The sequence below is a fragment of the Physeter macrocephalus genome, chromosome 21 (assembly GCF_002837175.3).
Source record: "Physeter macrocephalus isolate SW-GA chromosome 21, ASM283717v5, whole genome shotgun sequence".
NCBI classification, from domain to species: Eukaryota; Metazoa; Chordata; class Mammalia; order Artiodactyla; family Physeteridae; genus Physeter; species Physeter macrocephalus.
In genome coordinates, this window is record NC_041234.1 from 78983505 (window position 1) to 78995554 (window position 12050).

Below are 12050 nucleotides of genomic sequence, written 5' to 3' on the forward strand. Positions count from 1 at the left end.
TAGCCAGCAGAAGAGGAGAGGGTGGAGACTAGCCAGATGTAACCAGGAAGGAAATACCCTGTAACCTGGTTTATCCATTTGGAAAATCCAGAGTGGCAATCCCTTACTCAGAAGTTTGTCACGCTGGGAAAAAACTTTGTGAAACTTAACAGGACAGTTGTAGAAAGTACCTGAACCCCTTCTGCCCTCCTTGCTCCCACCTCAGGCCTTTACTGACCACCAGCCCTCTAAGAGGAGTCCTATATTATTACTCTGATTTCTATCTGTGAAACCATAGAGAAGAAAGTCGTTAGGTAAAGCAATTTGAGCATGATTTTATTTTACATGTTCTTCCACCACTCGCAATGCAAGGTAACTTTTAATAGATTTTTCTTTCCCTTTCCCAAATAACATTTTTCACTGAAGAAAATTCAGAAATTGGAGGTCTGTGCCACCTGGTGAGCATATCTGAAATGGCAGCTTGGATGTCACATAGCAGGAAGCCTTGGCAGGAGGAAGGGAGCAAGGTGCCCATCGGACGGAAATATCTGGAAGATTTTGTGGTGAATGAAGCATTAAGGGTGAGTTAGAGCCCAGGTACATTAAGTCTAGTGGCAAGAATTTTCTTCAGCCCCTTCCTCCCAATAGTGAGAGGAAACCTTTATATGTATAATTGAGAGACAAGGGTAATGTGAAAAAATATACAGATTTATATATAAACACAGTTAAGTCACATACATAATTTTTTGCGGTGAAATTCCCAGCTAGGTATATACTATAATATTATAAAAATTTGCATCTTTTATTCTTCTGATTTCAAATTAATATCTTTCTTTCCAAAACTAATGAAATGCAGGAATGTGTATATGCTAGAGAAAATATATTTCTATTTTTTTTCATCTTTTTACATAGCAAGATGTATATTGTTGGTAATTTAGTTTATATTTCCCGGATGTATTTCTCTGTGTACAGTACAATATAAGTAAGTTTACATGAACATACTTATTCTTCCAAAATTTGCTCACAATATGTATACATACTATGTATACATATGTTATATGTGTATGCTTATGTGTATATGCGTATGTAAATATATGTACACATACATACATGCATATATAATTGTTTTTGTTTAATCTTTATATGTTTGTGATTCATAGTTCTTATTTAAATTTTTTAATAGACTTTGAATGATGCTCTTTTACTAATCAGATTTATTTATATAATATAATATTAAACATTTGGCTATAAAATATGTTCCAAACACTTTCCCAATAATTCGCACTCCTTTATATGTGACATTTCTGTTTGGGAGACATGGGCTTTTTCTAATTTTCCTTCAATTTTTCTAATTAAGTTTGTGACAGAGTTAAAAGATTTTCTTGGGTCACATATATCGTTTTGGTTGTCCTAGTGTCAATGCCACGCTGATAGGGTACTCAAACAGCCCTCTCCCCCATGTCTTGGTCTTGAAGGGGATGTAGATGAAATCTACTCCCTTGAGCCTGGAGGCCTGGATATGGGGCTACAGAGATTGAGCTGTCCTGGGGAATTTGTGTGGGGCTCAGGTTGAAGCAGAGGAAATTAACCTCCATGGAGGGAAGGAAATGATCATTTACGGAATTATTTTAGGCCAGAGGCACTTTACATGGTGTCCCCTATAAGCGAACATGTATTCAAATATTTTCCCCAATATTCACCAATGTAGAATTTGGTCTAAAGCTCTTTTCCATTTTGCCCTGAAGCCATCAAGGTTTTGAATCTAGAATTCCCAGTGGACTAGTATTTGATGCAACCCTATGTATTACTCATTTTTTCTGTCATAGCTGTGTTATTTTTAAATTTTAAAAATCCATGAAAATTAAAGCAATTTCTGTACTGTCAAAAGAAAAAAAATTAAAAGTTTGAAAAGCTGGGAGACAACATTTCAAACAGTATTACAGATTTTGTGCTCATGTGCAAGAACAAACAGGATTGCTGTTAATCAGCAGGGAAAGGGACAAAAGATAACCACAAATAATTCAATTCATCTAAAAATAAAAATGCTTCTTCAGTAAAGATCTGGAAAGATGCCAAACCATTAACTGAAGAAGAGAAAATCGAAAGATGTCATAATAAATGAAAAAAATCAATTTGCATAAAATTGCTTATGAAATTGAACATTTTATTTTTATTTATTTATTTGTTTGTTTATTTATTTATTTTTGCACCTTGCAGCATGCGGGATCTTAGTTCCCCAACCAGGGATCGAACCTGTGTCCCCTGCATTGGGAGTGCAGAGTCTTAACCACTGGACCGCTAGGGAAGTCCCTGTAATGGCAAAATTTAAAAAGAATATGTACAGAACTGCATAACTACACAAATGTTTTAAGTTAGGTATTCACATCACCTAAAGAGAAATACATCTGGCAAATGTGCACCAATCCTTTTACATTGGATATCTTGGGTATCTGTGAGTCATGGTGAGGGGATCACGTAGATGGAAGGTGCGGAATGATTTTATTTTCTAAGTATACATTTTTAACATTTAAGATTCTGTGATTAGGCTAATCTGTCGAGAGGAACACTTGAAAGGATCTAATAATCGACTGACAAAAAAAGTTCACATATATTTACCATGTTATCAAAGAGTTCACATGATACTGTTTCATAAAAAGTCAGAATTTTCAACTTTTGACTTGACAGTGTATCTGTGTATTCATATGCATTTCTGTCTTACATTTCCCTCACCTCAGATGTTCACACTCTCATGTGCAGATTTTTCTTCACCTTTCTCAGGCGTTGGACTTCAGGGCATAGAGATCTAGTAAGGGAAGGAAGGCAAGTAGTGGAAAATTCCAGAAGGTATTGGAAAATTCCACAAAGTTCTGGCTCATAAACTGGAGCCCAGTCTCCTCCCTCCTTCCCTCTTTACAGATCCCTCTGATTTGAGACTTTCAGAGCTACCGTTGTGGTTCTAGCCACTAGGGGATATCTGCCTACAGTGACTACATTTTTTTAAAAAAAGGAAAGGCTACGGGTTTTTGTTTGTTTGTTTGTTGTTTGCTTTCACTATCATTACAGTGACCCACCAAACTCTGTTTGATATTTCCTTTATATTTTCAAGTGTCTTTTGTTGTTGTTTTGGTATTATCTCTCCGGAATGGGTTAGAGTTAATTCTATCCATTTGATTATTTTTAGACTATTCAGTTACTTTGTGTAAACTTCAGAAAATCCCCTATATTGCACCAAGAATTTAGTAAAGCTATGCATGGAGAAGTCATCTTCTATTCCATGGAGCTCAATTCCAGTCTCTGTTTCTCTAAGTAGCATGTGAATGACCCTAGACAAGCTCCAGCACCTCAGGAAGCCTCATCAACCTTGAAAAGTTGGTGATTCTGATATCAGAGTCCCCTTGTGAAGAATTCATGAAAGAAAAGAGGCAATGTAGCAAGTACAGAGTCTGGCCTACAGCTGGCACACAGAGTTCTCTGGGTTTGCAGAATGAAGGAACACAATGTAGTGTAGCTGATCCAGAGTCTGGCATACAGAGCTCCCTGTGTTTGCAACCAGAAGTACCAAGGTCCCCTAAGCCTCCTGATTCCAGATAGCCTCCTCTGCAAGGGTGGTACAGTTGGAAAGAGTTCCCTGGGTGTTAGGTTGGTAGCAAACTCAGGGGGCAGTAATTACAGGAAGTTAAGTCTCCTCTGGCTCCCAGGGCTCTCCTCCTCTATGCCCTTGGGGAAGGGACTTCCTGCTAGGACTCCATCTTCTGCGGCCCTGAGACAGAATTTGGGGCCTGCTGTCTCCTTCCTTGGCATCCCTCCTTGATATTCTCCAAACCTCCAGCTCCAGACCCACACATTCTCTTCACGAGCAGCCTGTGAGGACGGTGGTGACAGATCACTGCCTTCAGGCTACCCCATGGGTGAGTTGATTAGCATGAGACCTTTTCCTCAGATCTCCATAGGGCAGGAGGGGTTCTGGGTTCCCTCCCTAACCCCAATCCACAGGACACCCAACCATCTGACCCCCCTTTAGAGAAGGGGTGGAGAAGGCCCAGGCTGACTAGTTTCCACTCTCTTGAGGAAATGGGTTCTGACACTCCCATCCTGATTCCACATGGAAAACCTCCCCTCCTATGGAAATGACAATCGCTGAGGTGAATTTTTTCCCCTGGTTAGGGAAAAGGCATGAGTCATGTGACCTAGGGCTTGGAGAGTGGAAATGGTCCCCTAGACGGGGGGTAGGGTTAGTATAAGCTAATATTCTTTGGATTAATAATAGAGGTGGGAGAGGGGAAGAAAACCCACTATTACCCTTGAATCTTACTTTAACTAGGCAGGGTAGATTGTATTAGCCCAGAAAAGGTTCTTGAGGCTGGCTTTATTGCCCAACATACGATTTATTCCGGAATGTTTGAGGAGTAGTTGTTATGTGGATTGTTCTATGTCAATTAAATACATTTGTTAATTTATTTAAGTCACATTTTAAAATCTCCTCCCAGAAGCTGAGTGTTTCTCTGCCACTTTATTGGTCACTCAGTGAGCTGTGTTAAAATTTCCCACTGTGACTGTGGATTTCTCCATTTGCTGTTTATTTCTGTCGGTATTTGCTTTGCATATTTTGGCTTTGTCTTAAGACATGCATACAAATTCAGAATTTTGTATTAATATCTTCTTATTGCATTGCACCTGTTATCATAAGGAAATCTCCCTCTTTCTCTTGTAATGTTTTTTTTCTTTAAAGTGTACCTTTTCTTTTACTAATGTGGTTATACCAGCTTTCTTTAGGTTAATGTGGAGAAGGTATACATTTTGCCATTTTTTTATTTTCAGAATTTCCTGATGATTAAATTTTGCATGTGTCTCTTTTAAGGAGCATTTGATGGAAGGTTTCTTGTACAGTCTGATAATATCTGTCTTTCTATTTGGAATATTTAGCCTGAATCTTTTTAGGTAAAAATAGATGTAATTTGGTTTATGTATATCATGTTACTGTATATTTATTTTTGGCTCTTCTAAGTTCCTTTTCCTTTCCTTTCCTTTGAAAGGGTTAATATTTTGTAACTGTTAAACTGTCACCTCATGTGGCTATCTAGTTAAACATTCTTTTGCCATTCTGGTCGTGCTTACCCTTAAGATTACAATGTACATTTTTGCCTTGTCACTGTCTCATATTAGTTAATTAGCTCTTTAGAACGCCTCAGACAATTATGGGACCTTGAGACACTTTGATTCCATATACTCCCTCCAAATTTATTGTCATGCATTTTCATTCTCTATATATTTAAATCCCCAGAAGAAATTACTATCATTGTGTTATATAATCAACTCTCATTTAAATTCGCCTACATATTCACAAATGTCATTAGTCTTTCTTTCCTGTATCTATGCGCCTCCACGTGGGATGATATTTCTTCTGCCCAAGAAAGAGCCTATAATATTTCTTTTAGTTTGAGACTTCTGGTCACAAATTTTCCGAGTTTTTGTTACAGGATGATGAAATGAATGCCTTTTCCTTAAGAATGTTTTTCTTTAAAGCATACTTTTTCTCCTGTTACAATAATACTGTTACACTGAGTTGATATCTTGTTACTTTTGGAAACTTCTCAACCAAGATCTCTTCAAATACCACTTCTCCACTGTTCCCTCCCCTTCTTTCTGGGACTCACATTAACCATGTGTTAGCTATGTTCACTGCATCACCTTTAATTACCTCTCCCTTGCTTTTGGTATTCTCCATGCTATGTCTCTCCAGGCTCCATTCTGGATCTTTTCATCGGACTTATCTTTCATATCTCTAATTCTTCCGTCAGGCAGGGAGGTCACCTTTGACCCTTGAACCAACACACCAGGGTAGATTTCAGGGTAGGTTTTATTGTGCACCTAGAGCCGAGCAGGGAAGAGAGAGTTAGAGATGAAAAGCCACTTGTCCCAGGTCACATAACCTGAACCAAGCAGAGCAGGAACTAACATCACAGACTAAACCCTGGGTCCAGACCCTTTCCTCTGTGCTTGTTTTCTTCTCGGCTGTGAATGCTGCCCACCTCTCATTTCCTGAGAAGCAGAAACACAGTGAAGTCTCTCAGCCTTTTTTTTTCTTCCTAACTTTGATAATTTCCTATTTAGATTATAAAGTTGGTGATATTTCTTCATTAGCCATGATATTTACCCAGGAGTTTTTCTGGTACTGAGACAATTGATGTGATATTCTCAATTTCAGGGTACAATAAGCAAGTTACCTCCTTACAAAGAAGAGCAAGATGCTGGCATATTTACCAAAGGAGGTATAACAATTGGTCTGAAGAAGTCAGGTCTGGTATTCATCCTTCATCCCAGCAACAACAAGATGGAGATCAAGCAACAAGTGATGTTCACAAGGACACTGGAGTAAGATAGTAAGTGACGAGGCAGCATGGCTGACAAGTATCAACCAGTGAAAAACAAAACCTTGTAGTTAAATATGTCATTCTTCTCTCTAACCTGGAAGAGTGAGGAATGATGGGATCAGGTTAATGGTTGAGCAATCTTTATTGTAGCTCTGCTATCATTGGGGAAAATGTAGAGAAGACTTCCCAAGACTATACGGACACTTTCTTCTCTCCACTTCCCCACAGTGCTCCCTATGCCATTCCATCCTGCCATTGGAGAGGCAATTTTCAGAAACAAGATGAAACCCATGTTAACAAGGCGACAGAGCAAAAGCCTCCAGAGAGAAAAATGGAGAGAAACAGGCAGGATGAGACTTTGGGGAGCTGGTTCAAGATCAGAGTGAGTGTGCTGGCTAAATGGACCTAACATGTAGAAGAAGATGACAGAGGGAGTCATGTTGGGGCGCGCAGAGATGCTGGGAACTTTTCTCTCGTGGCAGTGGAGTTGGTCATCTGTCTTGTTCTTACTAGGAGTTAACTTCCTAGATCATGTGAGGGCAGGTTCAGAGAAGCAATATAAAGGGAGCACACTGACTGCAGGGAGCATGGGAGAGGCTGTCTAAAAACAAAGGAGGAAACTACTGCCGAGGAGACGGAGCAACTTCACACCAAACGACGCAGTTTGGCTCAAGCTGAGTGTGGGAGGAGGCTGAGTCTCTGGGGTCCTTGTCAGAGCGGCAGGCCAGGTCTGCCTTAGGTAGGATCTCTTAGAACTTTATAAAAGTAAGTACATGTGAAAGATATGAAGTCGCTCATTTCAGGAAAAGTATTTAAATGGAAAGAAAGGGAATTTAGGAAGTCCATGTCTGGTGTAAAAGTTAGCGATAACAGATATTGTCCTATCTTAAGAAATTACCTAAAGCCTGAATAAAGATCCTAAAGCAAGACACAGCTGGGTCTTATCTTAACCTTGGATTCCATTGTATCACTTTTCTTTCCCCAATTATTTCTTTGGCTCCTAGATTCCCTTCGGTATTAAATATGATGAGAAGTGGCTGCTGAATTTGATTCAGAAGCAATGCAGTGTCCCCTTCACCCCAGTCGAAGTAAGAGAGGACATTGAGGCCGATGAGAGGAAACGGGATAGATGGCAGGCCCAGATGAGAAATGGCTCTGGTCTCATATTATGCTTCTCTTGTCACTCTCCCTACAGTTTCACTATGAGAAAATGCAGGCCCAGTTCTTCATTGAGAACGCCAACATTGCCTTCGCACTGAAGAATGTCAACGGCGTGATTTACAATGAGGCTAATGAAAGGGTGTGTGTCGAGGGCATGAGCAGGGCTAGCCGGGGGCAAGAGGGCAGGACAGGGGCATGGTCTTGCTTGATCCCAGGGCTCAGATTTCCTGGAGCTTACCCAGCCCCTCTTGTGTTCTCAACAGATATCAGAGGAAGGGAAATGGATTTGTAGGAAAAGGAAGGGACTAGGGGTGCACGGCCGTCCTGGCTCTGTTTCTCTGGCCCATGTGGTTCCTCCTCATCATCACAGGTGAAGTCTGCAGGGGAGATGGACAAGGGTGAGCGGCTGGAGCCAGAAGGGATGTGTGCAGACAGAAACCCCCTGTGCACCACCTTCCCTGATAAGTCAACCAACATAAGGTCAGATGTATCCTCTGTTATCCACTGGGATCCTGAGCTACTCCCGAAAGTGCCCGTTTGCAAGGGGCAGCTGACGTGGCCCTCTGGGAGGACTACAGGCCCTATGCTCTCCTCTCTGCATCACAAAGTTGACAAAGTTTCAACCAACATCCAATGGGCCCCCAGCCCAATATGTGCATATTTTACATTCTTACTTGCTGTGTCTCAGCCATTCTGGGGCAGGTGAAGAGCTGCAAAAGGGGCGCCATTTCCCCTTTCTTCTCTCTTCTTCCCTTACCCCTACCACGGGAGAGTTTCTTTCCCTTCCCTTTGTTTTCTCTCTCTCCCTTGTCTCTAGGCCCGTATGTCTCTGTCATCTCTCCCCTCGTACCTTCACTCCCTTTCTGTCTTCATCCCCCTCCATCTCCCTCCTTGCCTCCTGAACCCCACCTCACTCACCTCCCTGCCCCAGCATCCTGGGCCATCCATGGGGGGAGTCCAGGTCTTGGTGCAGGCCTTGGCAGAGAGCTGGACCCCCAGTGAGGCAGCAGAGCCTCGGGCACACACCCCATTCCCTCTTCTCCCCACAGCCTTCAGTGTGGCCCTGGAGGAAGGAAGGGAGGGGAAAGAACCCCTGCAGCATGGGTTTGAAATGCTGGTCCCTGTGGCACTGGAGAAGGGAGTCTGGGCAGTCTTGGGGGATAGTTACCCAGGGGAAGGAGAGGAAGGGAGGAAGGGAGGTGGGGAGGGAGGTAGGGCATGCTCTCCCTCTGTGCCAGTCGATGGGGGACGTGTTCAGGGCCTTGGAAGACTGGGACACTTGGGTGTGGGTGTAGTTGCTCCCATGAGGAGGAGGGTCACCTCCACAGTTTCACTGACTTTTCTGTTTTGTCTTGATTTTGGCAGCTCCATCCTGGAATTGTTCCCCAAGTTACTAACCTTGGTAAGTGTATTCCTTGTTCACTGACTCCTCTAACTGGCACTGACAGCACCCACAAACTACTCTGAACCCCATTAGGTCTCGCCCCAGTTACAGTTTTGAAACTGACCCTTAAAAGTCCTGGGCGGAGGGAGATGGTACAGCCCCGTGGGAACCTGACAAAGGCTCTGGGTCTTCTTCAACCGCGTTCTTCACAGGCCTTGGGGAACCCACGGTGATGATCCAAACTGTAGTCCTGCCCATGGAATTTCCAGGGCCCTTTCACCCCTGACCTCTGACCCTCACCCTCTCTTGGGCCCATCCTTTTCCCTGATCATCCAGTACCACCTCCTGGTCTGCACTGCTGACTTCCTCTTCTCTTCCCCAGGATGGCCAGGAGACATCCCCACTGGCTAAGTGTGGTATTGAAGCCAGCAAGCACTTACCAACCTGCAAGGTGAGGATGGGGGATCAAGCCGGGTTTTAAGTGGTGCATGGGAAGGGGGTGTCAGCCCTGGTCCTGAGGACTGTTTTGATTCCAGGGAAACTACTTTGGATCTGATGAGCTGAAGAGCCTAGTCCTGCAATTCCTGCAGCAGTAAGTACCTCTGGGAAGGTGAGCAAGGGGAGGAGGGCTAAGAAAGTTGAGGCCACCTAAGCACAGGTCTGCTCAGGGGAGCTTTCAAGTCTCATTTGAGGTCCAGACCACAGAGATAGACTGTCCTCATTGCTCCCCCTCAGGTACTACTTCATCTATGACTATGGAGACCGACAGGGTCTCGCGGGTGCTTATCACGAGGAGGCCTGCTTCTCCCTGACCATTCCCTTCCACCCCGAGGACCCAGCCCCGTGAGTATCACAGCACAGGCTTTGCTCCTGGGCCGTGTGGCTCCCCAGCAGACACAGGCCAGCTCCTGCAAACACCCACCACCCACTGTTGCTCTTTGTCTCCTAGAAGCAGCTTGTGCGAGCACTTCAAGGACAGCAGGAATATGAAGAAGCTCAAGGACCCCCGTGAGTGTGTGATGGGAAGACTGGGTGGGAAAGGGCGGTGAAGGGGTCAATCATAGGGCCCAGGGCATGGCAGCCCCTGACCTTCACTCGCTTACCCTCCCCTCACAGACCTGCGGGTCCAGCTGCTGAAGCACACAAAACGTGTCATTGTGCACACCCTCTGTGTGTTGCCCAAGACTCAGCATAACTTCAGCTCCTTCGTGGTGGACACGTGGTTTCAGACGGTGAGCGCCTGCTTCCTCCCTAGGGCGGGCCCAGGAAGCCGCAGGTGGGTAGGAGGTGGAGGTGGTGACTGGGCGCCTGGGCTCTTCCCTTTTAGGAAACGTTGCTCTGCTTCTCCGTCAGTGGGGTGTTCAAGGAAGGTGAGTGCGTGTAGACCCCCACCCCAGATGCCCCACTGCTGTCGCCCCCTGGCCAGCCTCACTCCCAGAACCAACCAGCTTCCCTGACCCCTTTTCTTTCCTTCCCTTCCCTTTCTTTCCCCTTCTCTTCCCTTCCCTTCCCTTTTCCCCCTACTTTTCCCCTCCCTTCCCTTCCCTTTCCCCCTACTTTTCCCTTCCCTTCCCCTCCCTTCGTTTCCCTTCCTTACGCCTCTTTTCCCTTCCTTTCCCTTCCCTTCCCTTTCCTTCCCTCCTTCCCCTCCCATCCCCTTCCCCACTGTGTTCTCCAGCCCTCAGTCTTCCCACAGACAACCCAGGTCTGAGCTCTGTCCATGCCTGTCTGCCCTGCAGACCCTGAGCGTTGGGGACACAGGCTGTGGAATTTGTTGGCTCTCATCCCAGATCCTTACTCTGAGAACTTGGGCTGTTACTTAACCTCGCAGTTTCCGCATTTGCACAATGGGGTAGTAGTACCCACCACTTGGGCAGGTGGAAAAATGCATCCCATGAACTTGTGAAGTGGTTGTCAGGAGCCCTGTCACCGGGAGCAGACTGCTCCTATAGTTGCCCTCCCCATTCCCGACACCCTGGCCCCCGTGAACAACTGCCCTCTCAGCATGAGTGTCCAGTCACACACCCTGATTGGGGACCACCGTGTGAGCATGGACAGCATGTGCGGCTCTAAGGGGTACTGTTGTTTGTTCGCTGTTGAAGTGGAAGGAAGTTCTCAGGGCTGTGTGCGTGCCTTCACCCGGACCTTCATTGCTACCCCTGCCAGCTATTCCAGGTGAGAGCCCTGTTGTGGGCAGGAATGCCCATCCCCGCCTGGGCTCAGGGGCATGGGAATGTGGTGGCGCAGACCTTAAGTTTACTCAGTATTGTGGAAAGCCAGCAGGGAGATCCCAAGAGCAGTCTAGCCTAGTGGTTAAGAAGACCATGGGCTCTGGAATCGGCCTATGGGTCCTCTCCTTTACAAAACACTCACTTGCTGTGTGACCTTGGTCAAGTCACATGACCTCTCTGTGACTCAGTGTCTTCTTCCGAGAATGGGGATCAGACCATCCACCCTTTGGGCTGTGGTAAAGGGTAAATGCGAAATTGTCCCTGGGATGGGGATAAACCTATAAATCAAGTGAAGGTGGTAGACAGTCTCTCCAATGGTGGGCTCTGTGGGGAGGGGCAGATGTACCAGTCAAGGATCCTGGGAGACAGACACAGGAGGGGCATGGAAGGAGTCTGGTTGCTGAGTGCCAGTGGGAGCAGAGTCAATATAGGGGGTGTGGGTGTCCATCCATCCGTTGTCTGAGGGCCCATTTTTCCTTCAGTCTGTGCATCGTGAATGACGAGCTGTTTGTGAGGGATGCCAGCTCCAGTGAGACCCAGAGTGTGTTCTCCATCCCAGTGCCTACACCCACCTCCAGCTCCATGCACACCCTCTCCCAGCAGCAGCAGGACATCATGCAGGCATCCTCCACCCCACCTGAGAAGAACCTCTAGTGGTCTCAGAAGTGAGTGCTGGGTTTGCATGGGGAGAGGAGGGAGCTGGGAGGAGTAGAGGAGTGATTAATGGGAATTTTCAGGTAATTATTTTAAATCTATTTTTTTCTTACAAACGTTTACTTGTGAGAAATTCCCTAATTTCATACTAATACATTTCCATGTATTATAAAATACAGGTGTCCTATCTTATATACTGTTTTGAAACTTCTTTTATTAGTAGTACCCGCATACTTTCCTCTCAGTATACGTGAAGCTACATTATTCTTT

The 12050-nt window shown here is 45.0% G+C and overlaps 1 pseudogene; it reads left to right on the forward strand.

Annotated features, from left to right (window-relative positions):
- The first annotated feature begins 452 nt into the window (after positions 1-452).
- On the forward strand, positions 453-11780 carry LOC102973160 (nuclear RNA export factor 3-like; annotated as a pseudogene).
- Positions 11781-12050: the final 270 nt, after the last annotated feature.